The 14,391-nt window shown below is 47.2% G+C and overlaps 1 protein-coding gene across 7 annotated transcripts in view; it reads right to left on the bottom strand.

The window, feature by feature from the left end:
• Positions 1-14,391, bottom strand: part of LOC144770644 (B-cell receptor CD22-like) — a 681,379-nt gene that overhangs the window by 528,086 nt on the left and 138,902 nt on the right. For 2 of the 7 annotated variants that reach the window (XM_078655344.1, XM_078655345.1), the window contains exon 2: positions 5,363-5,620. The exons of the other annotated variants lie outside the window; for them this stretch is intronic. The gene's annotated coding sequence lies outside the window, so the exon portion shown is untranslated. The remainder of the gene's footprint in view (positions 1-5,362; positions 5,621-14,391) is intronic. 7 annotated transcript variants of the gene reach the window in all.

Genomic DNA, 14,391 nt, shown 5'->3' with positions numbered 1-14,391 from the left:
GAGTCTTCTCTTACCAGCATTTTCGCGCTCCCCACATCACCGTGCAGCGGATCTTAGCGCTGTCACGGTAACGACAAGCAACAACAGTCTTTCCCCGCCATTACTGCCGCGAACCACGGCCACGCCCCTTTCTGAGGCCACGCCCACCGCTCTTCCTACTAAAGCGCCGCTGATTACGAGTGACCTTTAGGATTGTGTGTGTCTCCTGAGGCGGAAGCCGGGAGCCTGTCTGCTGTTTTAAAAATAAATTGTCACTATTTTTCACTTGTGTTTTTAAAACTAGAAGAGTCTTCTCTTACCAGCATTTTCGCGCTCCCCACATCACAGTGCAGCGGATCTTAGCGCTGTCACGGTAACGGCAAGCAACAAAAGTCTTTCCCCTCCATTACTGCCGCGAACCACGGCCACGCCCCTTTCTGAGGCCACGCCCCACATAGACGATTTCCGAGTCTCATAAATATGTGCCTCCTCAGAACGCGCAGCGGGCTAGCGCAGCGGGCGCGCCGTTTGCGCGCCGAAGGTGCGCCTAAGACAAGCCCGTCTGTGCCCGTCCGTGCCGCGGCCGGGACTAGGGCTAGTCACGCTGTCCAACCCACGTCCATTATAGCTAATACTCCATCGTTCACTAGGGAAGAGATCCTTGCCTTAAACTCCCAGTCCGAATACTGCCATAAATCCATAAATGTTGATAACTGGCTAGGACCAATCTGCTGTTTCAAATGTAGAACTCATCTTACCCCAGAGCCACTGTCATCCACAACAGGACATGATACCCGCCTTCTAGGAGGACTGATCAATGCGAGATCCATGTGCAAAAATGGGACGCATATCCATGATTTAATTACGGAGACCGAATTTGATCTGCTTTTTGTGACAGAAACATGGCTCAAAGCCTGGTGTAATCCGGTAATAGCCCGAACAGTTCCTCAAGGCTACCGCATTCAAAGAGTGGACAGACAGGAACAGAGAGGGGGTGGTCTGGCCATCATTTACCGCGATTCTATCAAATGCACCATGTTTGAACTCTCGGACATCAAGGGGGCTGAAAGCATGGGCTTCTGCATCCAGATAAACGAGGAAACTACCTTTTCAGGAGCCCTAATCTATCGCCCTCCGGGTTCACAGAATAACTTTCTGGAAAATCTTGGGGAAACACTCAGCAACCTTACTCTCAAGTTTGCCAATTTTACCCTGCTGGGTGATTTAAACATCCACCTTGATGAGGCTAAGGACCCTAACGCGCTATGGCTGAAGGACCTAGTTAGTGTCCTAGGACTCACAATACTGACAAAGGAGCCCACACACAAAGCGGGCCATACCTTAGACTGTATCTGTACCAATACTAAATCCATGAAAGTTGACTCCCCTCGTATTCTGACCTGGACCGACCATCTGCTGGTCCCTTTTAACCTAACGTTGGATAGGAAAGGGATTAAAACGGGCCATCAGAAAATTGAAGTCCACACTAAGAAAAACTTGAATAAGATCCGGGACACCCCTAACCTGCACCAAATTGCCAAGGATAGTAAACCCCCTTTAACTGGAAATACGGAAATAGACTACACCAACTTCTGTACCTGGATCACTGGATTCTGCGGGACTGAGGACTCCAGTAAAGTGAGTAAAAAGCGGAACAAAAAGTCCGCCCCTTGGTTCTCCCTCACTCTAAAGGAAAAACAAAAAGAAGTCAGAACCTTGGAAAGAATATGGCGCCGTACTTATGGAATAGACGAATTAGCCATCTATAAAACATCTAGAAAACATTACCATGCAATGATTAAAAGTGCAAAAAAACCCTATTTTTTTGATGCCATAAACTCGTCAAACAACAAACAAAAAGATATCTTCAAAATAGTTGACGACTTCATGAATCCTAGGATCTTAGACAGGAGATCCCTCCTTCGCTCCCACTATGTAATTCAATCGCCAACTACTTCGAACAGAAAATATCCGATCTCACCAAGGATTGCCCAGACCCACCATCATCCCCCCTCGCAGAAACCTTAACACCTCTCAATGACAAAATTCAGTTTAACATATTCACCCAGATTTGCCTGGAAGAAACCCGTCAGGCCATTCTATCCAGCAAATCCGGTTCCCCATTTGACCCCTGCCCCCCTTTACTATTACACGCTCTAGTGGACACAGTAAACCCTAGCATAAATGCTATCATAAACTCTTCTTTGTCTACCGCAGCCATTCCATCGGAATGGAAACTGGCTGCTGTTAAATCTCTGCAGAAGAAGCCCCTAGCAGACCCCACCACACTTTCAAACCTCCGCCCTATTTCACTGCTCCCTATTCTCTTTAAGCTCACGGAAGCAGCAGTGAATAAACAGCTAACCAGATATTTGGAAGGAAATGATATCCTGCATCCTAACCAGGCGGGTTTCAGGGCTAAACACTCCACGGAGTCAGCATTACTACATACGGTAGAAACCCTGAAAATAGCTATGGACCAAGGAAAAAAGGCTGTCCTGGTTCTGCTCGATCTATCGGCGCCCTTTAATACGGTTTCACACTCCGTATTAATTGGCCGCCTAGCAGAATCAGGAATATCAGGAGTTGTTCTTGAATGGCTAAAAAACTTTCTTAGCCACAGGAAACAGGTCACGGTACTAGGGAAATACCACTCCGAGGAGAAAGCATTAAATACAGGAGTACCTCAGGGCTCTAGCCTAAGCCCAGTACTATTTAACCTGTATATGACCTCCCTGATAGAACTCATCACCTCGTTCCACATCAGCACTATATCTTACGCTGATGACACTCAGCTCATCCTTGTGTTAGACAGCAATACAACCAAGGCAGAGGAAAACCTGAGAGATTGTCTGGCGGCAACATTCGACTGGATGAGAAAACACCACCTTAAATGTAATTCGGGCAAGACCGAAATCCTACCATTCGGTCAACAAAACCGAATGCCCCAATTCATGGTGGCCACAAGATGCAGAAGTTCCCCCCAACACCATCTCTACGGCCCGCAATCTCGGGATTACGTTCGGCGAGGCCTGGTCATTTAGACAACAAGCAGGTGCTGTGGCAGGGTCCTGCTTTATTATAATCAAAGGCCTCAGAAGATTCTTCGACCTTCTCCCGCTGACAGCAAGAAAGACTGTGGCGGTGGCTCTAATTACATCTCTACTACTGTAATAGTCTTTATGCAGGCTCCAATAAAGCAGTACTGCATAGACTGCAGATGGTCCAGAATGCCACCGCCCGCCTTGTGCTGAGATGGCCTAGGAAGTCGTCTGCATCTGCAGCCTTGAAGACCTTACACTGGCTGCCCATCCACAAAAGGATACTATTCAAAATCTTGGTGATCCCCTTTAGAGCCTACTACCAGCTGGGCCCCACCTACCTGTCTAAAAGGTTTGGAAGATATGTGCCCTCCCGATCACTCAGATCCTCCAAACTTAACTTGCTGGTTAGCCCCAAATTTAGACTAGCTACGAAAGGAGGCAAAACCCTTGGAGTGCTGGGCGCCAAGGCCTGGAACAAACTACCTCTGCAACTACGCCAGATCCCGACAGAGAACCTTTTTAGAAAGGCTCTAAAAACACGGATTTTTAAACTCACTGACTCAGCATGCCTGGCCCTGATCTAAACTATCTCCCTAGAAATCATCACTCTGTCACACTGGCGTACGACTAGTTCCCTGGCCATACACCTTCTAGACACAATGGTCAGCGCCAAGATGCTCCGTGGAGTGTAAGTTGCGCTTTACAAAAATAAATTACATTACATTACATTACAGGGGTTGTAAAAATGTGGCACTGTGGTTACTTAGGATGTATGCCTCAAAAGCTATACTAAGTGTACTCCTACCATTGGTTACTGGGTGGGGACAACTGTGAGGTTTGTGACTACACTATGTGCACTACTACTGTTGGTTTATGCCTAATAGGTTTGTGCTGAGTATACCCTTACCAGTGGTTACTGGTGGTTTTCACTAACTGTGAATTATGATGGAGTTGACAGTGGCCCGATAGGCCCTGTGTGTAGATAATCCCCTGTAAAATCATACTAAGTGCCAGGTGGCGGGCGCAATGTATATATGTGATTACGTTCTAATGTGTTTTATGAGTAATACAAAGGCTATTTTTGATATAACCTTGTGTGGAGCTTCTTTTGTGGTGTGCCTAGTGTGTCACTGCTGTGCGAGTGTGGTGCGCAAATGCTTTACACATTGTCTCTGGGATAAGTCTGACTGCTCATGAGAAGCTACCAAGGGGGTGAGCAGGGGTTATCTTCAGCGTGTAACTCCCTTGCCCCGACTAGAGTGATGGTTTCTGTCTGGCTTAGGCACATGCCCTAGCCAACCAGAAATTCCATTTCTAACTCTATCGCACACCACTTCCCCCCGAGTAGACTTTGGATTGCTCTGCTTTGTACCCTGAGAGAGTCAAGTGTTACAATGGGGTGCTTGGTTCACAGTAAAGAAACAATTGTGGGTGTACTGCTTACACAGGCCTCACATCCTGCACAACTAATAACCCAGTTTCTTACAGTCACCTGTTCCTAAGCATTTGATGGTTGACTGTACATTAGACTTATCCAGCTTCTGGGAAAGTGTGATACTTTACAAAAAAAGCCCCAGAAGTCTTTGCTTCAAATCTCAAAAGTCAGCAACACTTCTCTGGACCTTCCAGCCCCCTCCAAGATTCAGTCCTTATAGAATGAGCAATCACCCTCTTTTCCAGATTAAATACTTCTTCCACAACTGGCTGTAACTGGTATCTTCAGGTCAAAAGCAAGGGCTCAGCTCTGCTCCCTTGTAATGTTGTGCCAATTTGTATAGCTAATAGTCTGTGAGTATATTAAGGCGCTTCGCATGTGAGTAGGCGACTATCTCCCAGGTGAGATTATTTGAGGAGTCAGGTCTTAAGCTTCTTGAGGAACTCAAGAAGTGATGTAGAGATGCTGGTGTTGGAGGTCATTCCATGCTTTGGGGGAGATGTACAAGAAAGCTTTCTCACCCTTTCTAATATCACCTGATAATTTCCACACCCAAAGAGCACATCCCATTTAATTGCTCATTGTTTTGCACCCCCAAGTCTACCTGATCTCAGAAGCAGGTTTACTGTCTCCTATTACATTTCCATGTTTCATCAGGATGCAAATTACTGCTACTGGAGGGAACACAGACTAAAAGAACCGGTTTATTACTGGCAGACATCCAGTCAGTACAATGAATGATTTTAAAGTTATCTTCCAGTATAGGCGTTTCACCACTACAACTACATCTTCCAAGCTGAAATTGTGAATATTCGTTTTTAATAGCAATCAGGCCATTTCTGTAAGAAAACAGCTTTTACAAGCACAGTTAAATATCATGATAGCTCTCACTAGAGATACATACTTTTATTTAATATCTTGGAAGTGCCATGTCGTGTAATCATTAAACACTCATCCCTTTAAGATGGAGGGGTTACCAGTAATGTTCTACGTGGCAGAGCACTACATTTTCACTCAGGATTCAATGTCTTGTCTTGGTCCTTCCTCTCTCCCTCTGATCGTCCTTAGGTGGCTAGCTTTGATCCATTCTTGTGGCCTACTTTGTAAAGAAGTTCTCAGTGAGCCAGTCACTTACATTAGTCCTCTGAGAAGGGAGTGGGATCTAAGGGTAGAGATGAGGAAGAGACAATGTAATTGAGATTCCTGTTAAGTAATCTGAACATTATTTTTCACATTGCTGGTTCAGGCTATAGAAAAGAGAGGGACAGGTAATCCTGCAACTGGCCTATCGTGATAAATATGCATCTGCTATGCATTTACATATAACAGCAAATAATGCTGACGAAATCTTCCAGGTGGATACAGTATTCTTAGGAGAAACATGTCTAGACTGCAGCTTGTAGAATGAGCATTTTAGGTAATTTGCCCAATTTTTATTAATTTCACATTTTTGTGCAGAATCGCTTTCTGTTTTAGGCGTGAGCAATGAGCGTGCCCTGGCAGTTAATTGTCTTTCACTTCTGCATTATCTGCATTTCCTAAATCTGACTGCAGAAAGCTTGTTAAAAAATTGAACCACGTTTTGAAATAGACGCCTTACATTGCACAATGTGCAAGTATTTTTCATTTTTTTTAAATCCAACACGCTTTTAAGGAAGAAGCAATGACGCAATAAAAGTTCCCACAGCAGCGAGTTTGTAGCTAAAGACATTCGAGGTCGCTGGATCCTTCACTCTAGGTTGAAACATGCCCCTCCATTAGTGAATCAGATAGCTGAAAAAAGTGGCCCATATTTGCAAGTAGGGCATTTTTCAACTTGTAAAGACATGTTATTTAAGCTTTTTGCAAGTTATGGGAGACAGTACGCATTTATGCTTGCTACAGGCAATGTTTATGGTAATAGCAGAGAAATAAACAGTGAAAAACGGGCCCACCAGACAATAAAACAGGCCCTTAACCATAGAAAAAAAGGTCCACACACCGGCCTCTCAGACCAAACATTCTGGCACTGCTTGATTGCCATACAGGCCAGTCCGACCCTGCCTGACTCAAGGCCAAACACTGGCCTGAGGAGGGGTGGGGGGCACGATTGATGAACAGTGGTGGCTCCTCCACTATGGCGGAGGAGCGGCGCCCCACTGCTTTGAGGAGTGTAAAGGAAAAGAAATATAAAATGATAATAACTTTTAGTTATTATCATTTTATGTTTCCTTCCTTTGCAGGCGGGTGTGCGGCTCGCTACTCTGCTCATGGAGCAGGGGAGGAGTGTTTTGCCGACTCCTTAGTGCGCAATTAATGTTTAGTCCGCCCTCTCAGGCCGCACTAACCAGTCATGCACACTTTCCCCATACTTCCTGCGGGATGCATTACAGTCTGCATGGAGAACAATCCCAGGCTCCTATTCCCTGGTTGAGCATCCAACCAGAACGCTCAAAACCAATCACAATGCTGCATTGAAGCATTGTGATTGGTCAGGGGAGCCTTGCTGTTCTTCCTGGCTTCCTGTCCCGCGCCAAGAGGCAAGAGCAGGAGTAAGGAGCAGAGACGTGGCGGCGGGATGGCGGCCAGGTAAGTGTCATTTTTTCTTAAAGGTTTTGCGATTCATTGTGCTACCTCGCGCCGAACCCCGCCTCACCACCCATGAGTCATGCCAGCCGCAACTGTTGCTGAATCAAATGCCACATAAGCAAAGACCAAGCAAACTGGTATTAAGGGGCACGCAACACTAAAGGCCTGGGCTGGTGGACCCCACTCTTCCACGCCACTTTCCTCCGACCCATCCACCAGCTGGTCTGCATCCCCTGAGGGCCGAGTTAAATGTAACTGGTGACAGTGACTGCGGTGCATAAACACAGAAAAAAAAAACCTGTCCATGGCCAGAAGAGACTAATAGGCATTGTCAGGATCCAGAGGACCAGCGTGAGCAGGCTGTCTGCACCATGGAGGCCACCTTGTTCAGTGCCGCCTCTGCAAGGTCATAAAGGGGAGCCATTCCTTCCGGTTATTAGCAGTGAGCCCCTGTCCTGACTTGGTCCCTGAATTCAGGTGCATGGAGCTCTCTTGGGGCTGTGAGAGGCTTCACATGCCATATCAGCTACCGCCAGACAGCACAGTGAAACCATTTCAGAACCTACAATCTGAATTTACCCTGACAGCCTCCCAACTACAGAGATCTACTCAACTATTAAACTTCCTGAAGAGTAGACTTGGAATGCACCCATGGGAATTGCCTGAGGCACTGATATCGAAATATTTGGGTGACATGAGTCTCCCTATGTTTGAGATGCACCCAACGTGACAGTGACCTGATCCACACTGGCGGCTGGGCCCACATCTGAAGCAATACTGGGAAGCTGCATGGAAAACCCTGCATTCTTCTGGAAAACTAGCCATGCTACATGCCACTTCTGGTGTCTCGAAACATCTCTGATGGTGGTTAGAAAATAGCGCTACAGGGCTGCTTCTACATGAACACATGTGCACAAGCTTATGCTCACATCTGCAGGCTGTGTGTGAAAGACTACAGTCATGCATAGCTTGATAGCTGCATACAGGTAACCTACTTAGGTCTTGCGACCAGGAAGACACCCCCCCCACCTTTTTTGTTGTTGCAACAAGCCACTCAAGGAACCAGGGGAAGCCACGGAGAGCTAAACAAGATTACATAGACTTCGTCCATCCCTTTTGTATGCATGGGTTTCCCTCCCCCTTTCCCCCCCCCACAACATACAAGGAGGGAAGTGACACTCAGGAAAGGTGAGGTGGCACCATTAGTGTGCTCGTGCCCCTGTCCTCCACATAAGGAAAAGTGAGGCAGAAAAACCTGGAGGAGTGAGGTGGTACACAGGAAAAAGGAGATCATAGTTTATTCGATTGCCGAAGAAACCCCATCGAATCCTAAAACTATAAAGTTGAGCAGCCTCCAGCTTGCTCATCCCCCACCCCCTCTCCTCACCCGATACGCAGGTAGAGGAGAGGCGACACAACATGCACCCACCGGATGATAAACAAAAAGCAGAACTGCGCAAGTAATGGCAGAAATAAAGCCTGCCCCATGCTTACAGGCCCTGCACATGTACCCCCCCCCCCGATGTTGACATGCGAGGGTGGAGAGGATGAGGTGGAGGTCCCTCTGGGAGATAGCTCCCGGCTGACCAAACCTGTGCTTGTAACCAATGCGCCCAACGTTGAGCCCACTGCAACAGTAGGGCACTCATCATTAGACATGGAGGGCATCTCTATGTCCATCGAACTGGCCTCAGTAAAGGCAGATTGGCTTTTACTGGCAATCAGAGGATCCCTGCAAAATAAAGAGGGCTGCCAGGCCTAGATACTCAAAAAAAGAGGCAACCAAAAGCTCAGCCATTATAGATCTCAAATCTATACTTGCAGACGAGCTGGCATCACACTTGCTTCAGCTAAAAAATGTGTCTTCCCCCATCATATTGGCTAGTCTCCGGGTAAACTTCAATCTATTCCACTATCCAAATGAGGAGCACGTACAGGCAGTATGAACCCTCCCAGATCACAGAATGATACATTACAAACAGAAAGATAAGACTGGGGAAACATGTTTCCAAAGTATGTGAAAATATCGGTCTCCTTGCCCTTAATGTCCGCAAGCCTGGCGATACCACGCCAGCAAGTCGGTTTCCTTCCTAGACTAGGCAGAAAAACCAGCCGCAGAAAATTCCAACCTAGTATTAGTATGGAAAGCTTTCGCATACAAATTGACAAATCTAGCTAGCAGTGTGAACAAGGGAGCGCAGCTTGGGTGCCATAAGACCACAGTCCTCACAGTTTGTTCACTTGAGAAGAGCCAAAGTAGACAGACTGCGTAGGCAAATACGGCGATCCACTGAGGATGGTAATTTACTAGGGGCCTGTGAAATGAGAGTAGAATATTGAAAAGAGAGACGTGGTCTTACAAAAGAGACAAACAAGAGGTGCTGGGGGCTTGTTGGACTTGGCCCTTTTGGCAGGTTCACCCCTGAACTTTCTGCCTGTTAATATGACATGATGTTAGTTAATTTCTGGTGTCTGCACACTTTAGCACTGTGGCTCAGTATAAAGTGATAAGATTGGCCTGCCCTCCCATAGGAATGCATGGGGGATATGAGTGTCCATGATAGTTCCTGATGCGAGAGGAGTGCAGGGGCGAGTTTGGTATGTGCGAACTCGTGAGATTAAATGCTGCGTGACGATGTGCGCAGATTTAATAAGTCTAGTGTAGAAGTGCCACTTTTAGAAGTTGGCATTTCTGTGTGCAGTGAATGTGAATTAACTGACTGGCTTGTGATTGACAGGAGCTGGCTGGTGTGCTTGGCTCCAGGAGTCAGGATGGGTCTGCCCGGTGGTGAATAGGGAGATCTGCATGTTGATGGAAGGGAGGAGTTGCACCTAGGACCTGAATAGGGCTGGGCCTTCCCTCCACAATGCTGGCTCCACCCCCTTTGGTGTGTCTGATGTCCCTGGCCTGTCCTGTGAATAGAGAGGGGAGCTGAGCAAAACACAGTGCTCCAGAACCAGTTGCATCTGGTTCTCCCCTTGCCTGCACCTTTGGAAACAAAGGAAATGTGTGTATAAAAAGGGGCTGTGACCCCATGTAGAATAATCTTATACTTGAGTCTACCAGGGGCGTGCTGCTGCTGGGGCCCAAGGGAAGTCTTGCCTCCCTAGACCCTGCCCAGCCCCTGGAGGCGTTTCCCTTACTGAGGAGCTGGTTGCTCCATTTCTTTGCCCCTCCTGATGCCCAGGACTTCTGGGACCTCCTGCTCCTCTTTTCTTTGCCCAAGGAATTGATGCTGCCTTTGTGCACCCTGGGAGCGCTGAGATTTTGCTCCAACAGGAGCCCTGGAGCCCTGGAGCTTGGCAGTGCTGAGCTGCCCCTTTGCCCTGAGGGAAGCCAGGCGTAGGGATTCCCCCGAAATTTCTTATGTATATTATTTCCCTGCGGGTGCCCACCCTGCTCATTTGGTTAATTGTGCCAGTGCGCAGGTGCCCACCCTGCGTCTTCGTTTTATCTTCTGATTAACACGGGTGCCCATCCCGCTAATTTGCGCCTCTTTGCGGGTGCCCATCCCGCTCTTTCATTTTTTTTATCTCGAGGGAGGCTACCCTTCGTTGTGCCCCCGATGAAGTTCACCACCGCAGCCGCACCGCAGCCGCGGGCACACAGGAGGTCAGGCACCGTAGTGCCTGACGGCAGGCGGGACTTCCGGTTTGGAAGGGAAGTCCTGCGCCCGCCGCTGCGCTGTGATTGGGAGAAGCCGCGCAGAGCCTCGCAGGCTCTATCTCCAAGTCCAAGTCCCGGTCCCGGGAAGGGGGAACCAGGTGAAGACGCGCCAGATGCGCCTCAGCCTGGAGCGAGGTGTTGAGTACAGCGGTGCTCCCATGAGTGAGGGGAGACCCCGTATCCCGAATCCAGCCCGCCGGCCCCAGAGAGGAGATGGCACCGGCAAGAGAGCGGAGCCCGGTAAGGAGGGGGTTGTCCCTGTTTGGTCCCGAGTGGCCCCACTTGGCAGCGGGCCGTTCCAACGGTGATGAAAGTATTTTGTTCAGAGTGTGGCTCTACCCTGGCCATAATTGTTGACCTGGGACCAGAGGGGCCCATGCTCATTGCATAGGGGGTACAATTGATTTCCAGACCCTAAAGGGCTCCAACGGGTGCATCATTGGTTCCTGAGCCTAGATGGCTCCAGCCTGGGCTATATTTCTTTTAGAGGTCCGTGTTCTTTCCACAGTTTGGCCCCATTACCTTTAAAGCCTAGATGGCTCTCAGGGGTACATTATTTACTGTGCCCGTGTGGCTCCAACGCCCCTCGGTATTTGTTCTAGAGCCTAGAGGGCTCCAACGTGTGGCGCATTTATTCCTAAGGGCCAGTGAGAGCCCATGCATTTACTACTCTACAGCTGCCGTGCAAGTAGTGGGCAGCTGCACCGTTTAGGCGCAATTTGAGAGTCCCTGAGAGGGACCGAAGTGGCATAGAGGCGCCCCGCCTTCCACAGCTGCGCAGCACTTAGTGCCAGCTGCAGAACTTAAGCCCCATGTTGTTGTTCTCAGCTGCCCAGCAAGTAGTGGGCAGCTGCAACGTTTAGGCTTTGCGCAGTGGCGCCACCTTGACTTTCGCTGCTTAGGCAGCAGCCCTGCCTTTATGGACATAGGGCGTTTGAGCCCCCTTTTTAGATGGTCAGTTGGCCCGGGAGATGGTTACTTTTATACGGCACCAGGCCTTAATGCGATTCATGTGCTAAATGCTTTTTTGGGTGCTAGAAATGTATTGTGTATATTATGTTTTGCGCACCCTATTTGATACCTCTAAATATGGTTTATGATTAGGAGGTTGTTTTACCAATTTTGGTTTTTGTTAGGGAGATTATACTTCCCTGTGTGATTTACGCCCCTAGTGTAATTTTTACTTAGGTGGTTATGGTCTAATGTATTTAGACTTGTGGGATACTGTGCATAATGTAGTTTATGTCACAGACTGATGCAAAGTACAGTGATTACCAGTGTTGACTGGTTGTACGTGTTATGATCTTTTTTACTTTCACCTAGTTCACTTTGTGGTGGTTCTGACAGTGGCCCATGTGGCCCTGTCAGGTGTACAAAATCCCTTGTAAATATTGCCCGTGCCAGTTGGCACAGTGTACATAATGTGTTTACTATTCTAATGTGTTTTCTTTTGAGAATACAAAGGCTATTTTTGATATAACCTTGTGTGGAGTTCCTTTTGTAGTATGCCTGGGATGGTGTTGCTGTTGTGTTCGTGCGCATATGCTTTACACATTGCCTCCGGGATAATCCTTACTGCTCGTGCCATGCTACCAAGGGGGTGAGCAGGGGTTATTTTTGGAGTGTAAATCCCTTGCCCTAACTAGAGTGGTAGTCTCTGCCTGGCATTGGCGCAAGCCTCAGCCAACCAGAGATTTCATTTCTAACAGGGTTCAATTACTAAATGCCTCAAAGTCAAATGACTCAAAAGAATTTTGGAAACTTATTAATAACATCGAAAAAGGCCCAAGGGCAGGCCACAATTCAAATATAAGTGAGGGCAACTAGGTCAAACACTTGAAGCCCCACTTTAAAGTCAGCTCCCAGGTTGCAACTGGGCTTGATCAGCTCAGGGTGAAAACTAGACCACCAATTGCTCCGCTCACTTAGCATATACGCAGAGATGATTAAGATCATCAAAAAATCTTGGTTTGACCTAGCTCCTTAAGCATTCCACTATGCAGTGGGCCAGCTTCCTGGCCATGATGTTCAATACCACCTTTTCAGAAGGAATTATCCTGGAAATTTGATATGGTTAGATCAATCACCCGATCTTTAAGTGAGGTGCTGCATCTTCACCAAGCAACTACCACCTAATTGCGTCACTGGATGCGGTTCTCGGGTACTTTTCCACTCTGCTGCTTAATGAACTAGAAGCTTGGGCATCAGACACAAGCAAACTTCCACTCAATAAGAGCCAAGGCACATTAACCAATCATATGGCAGTGGCTCGAATTCTCAGTAGAATAAAAGCCACAGGCACTAAGCTAGACCTGTGCTTTGCCATTGTTGAACATTTTGTAAGCAGATCACCTGCTATTGTTTAGTAACCCCAAAACGAACTTGCAGAGATTACTGGATTGCGTATAATCATATGCAGAGGACATAGGGCTGGAAATAAATTGCCAAAAAATGTAATTCATCTCGCTTTACCGCTGCATTTTAAATCAATGTAGATGGCATCTCAAAGAAGCTGTAATTTGAGGAGACCTCTGAGATATATATATATATATATATATATATATATATATATATATATATATATATATAGCAGCTCCAATCATTTATCTTTCACCACAAACGATAACGCACTCACGGAGGTATATGCAGCGAATATTTTAATTAGCCTCGGACAGACAAAACAGACGCGTTTCGGACCTGGAGTCCTTCGTCAGAGATATATATATATATATATATATATATATATATATATATATATATATATCTCCTTCTCCTGTGGTCCTTTGCCGGGTAGTAATGGCGCGCTTGATTAGCTGTGCGTTGCTCCGTGGCTGAACCAAGCCAAAATTGTATTTCATCAACCTTTCCCGAACGGAAAGAATGAGCCGCACACATCGCGGAGACAGATAACGTTCTTTATTTTAAATGCACTCCAACAGTCCTAATGCATTTCGGCCTTAACTTCGGCCTTTCTCAAAGGAGGACGAGCATTTTAAAACAACTTGTGGTCTGCACTCTCAGGAAACAACGCGAATGCCGTTTTTGAATCAATTTAACCCTTCGGTGGATTCCGCGATGACTGCGATGCAAGGCATTGTGGTTCCTGAAGTCAGCCTTACTTGATTATCCTCCAGTGGGTGTTGTCTTAGTCCGCAATCCCCTGCTTCCTATTTTCGAGTTCGCTGGGGGCTAATACCTGAGGCTGGTCCCAGGTGGCAGCCGCTACCCTATAGTATTCATCTCCTTCTCATGTGGTCCTTTGCCGGGTAGTAATGGCGCGCTTGATTAGCTGTGCGTTGCTCCATGGCTCAACCAAGCCAAAATTGTATTCCATCAACCTTTCCCGAATATATATATGTAGATGTTAAGATAGACTCCAGGGCTAAGTTTGCACCCCAAAGAGGGGCGATCAAAGCAAAAGCATAAGTACTTAACCATGTCTTTACAACACTAGCAAAACCCACCCGGGGGCAAAATCTTCAGCCAATGGCTGATGTAATGAAGGCAAAATTGTTAACTGCAATCTTATACACGACAGAAATAATGATGGTGTGGAGGGAAACCTCCTGGACAAAATTGTATTAAGACCAATAAACACATTTTCCAGCTATCAAGATCAGCATCGCCTGCCCAAATTAGGCTGGAGTTTTCGCTGATAAAGCAGACATTCACTAGGCCTGCAGCATTTGTTGCCACAA

This window comes from Lissotriton helveticus, chromosome 7 (genome assembly GCF_964261635.1).
Source record: "Lissotriton helveticus chromosome 7, aLisHel1.1, whole genome shotgun sequence".
NCBI lineage: Eukaryota > Metazoa > Chordata > Amphibia > Caudata > Salamandridae > Lissotriton > Lissotriton helveticus.
Note: the sequence above shows the minus strand (reverse complement) of the source record. Positions and strands in the feature narration are given on the sequence as shown.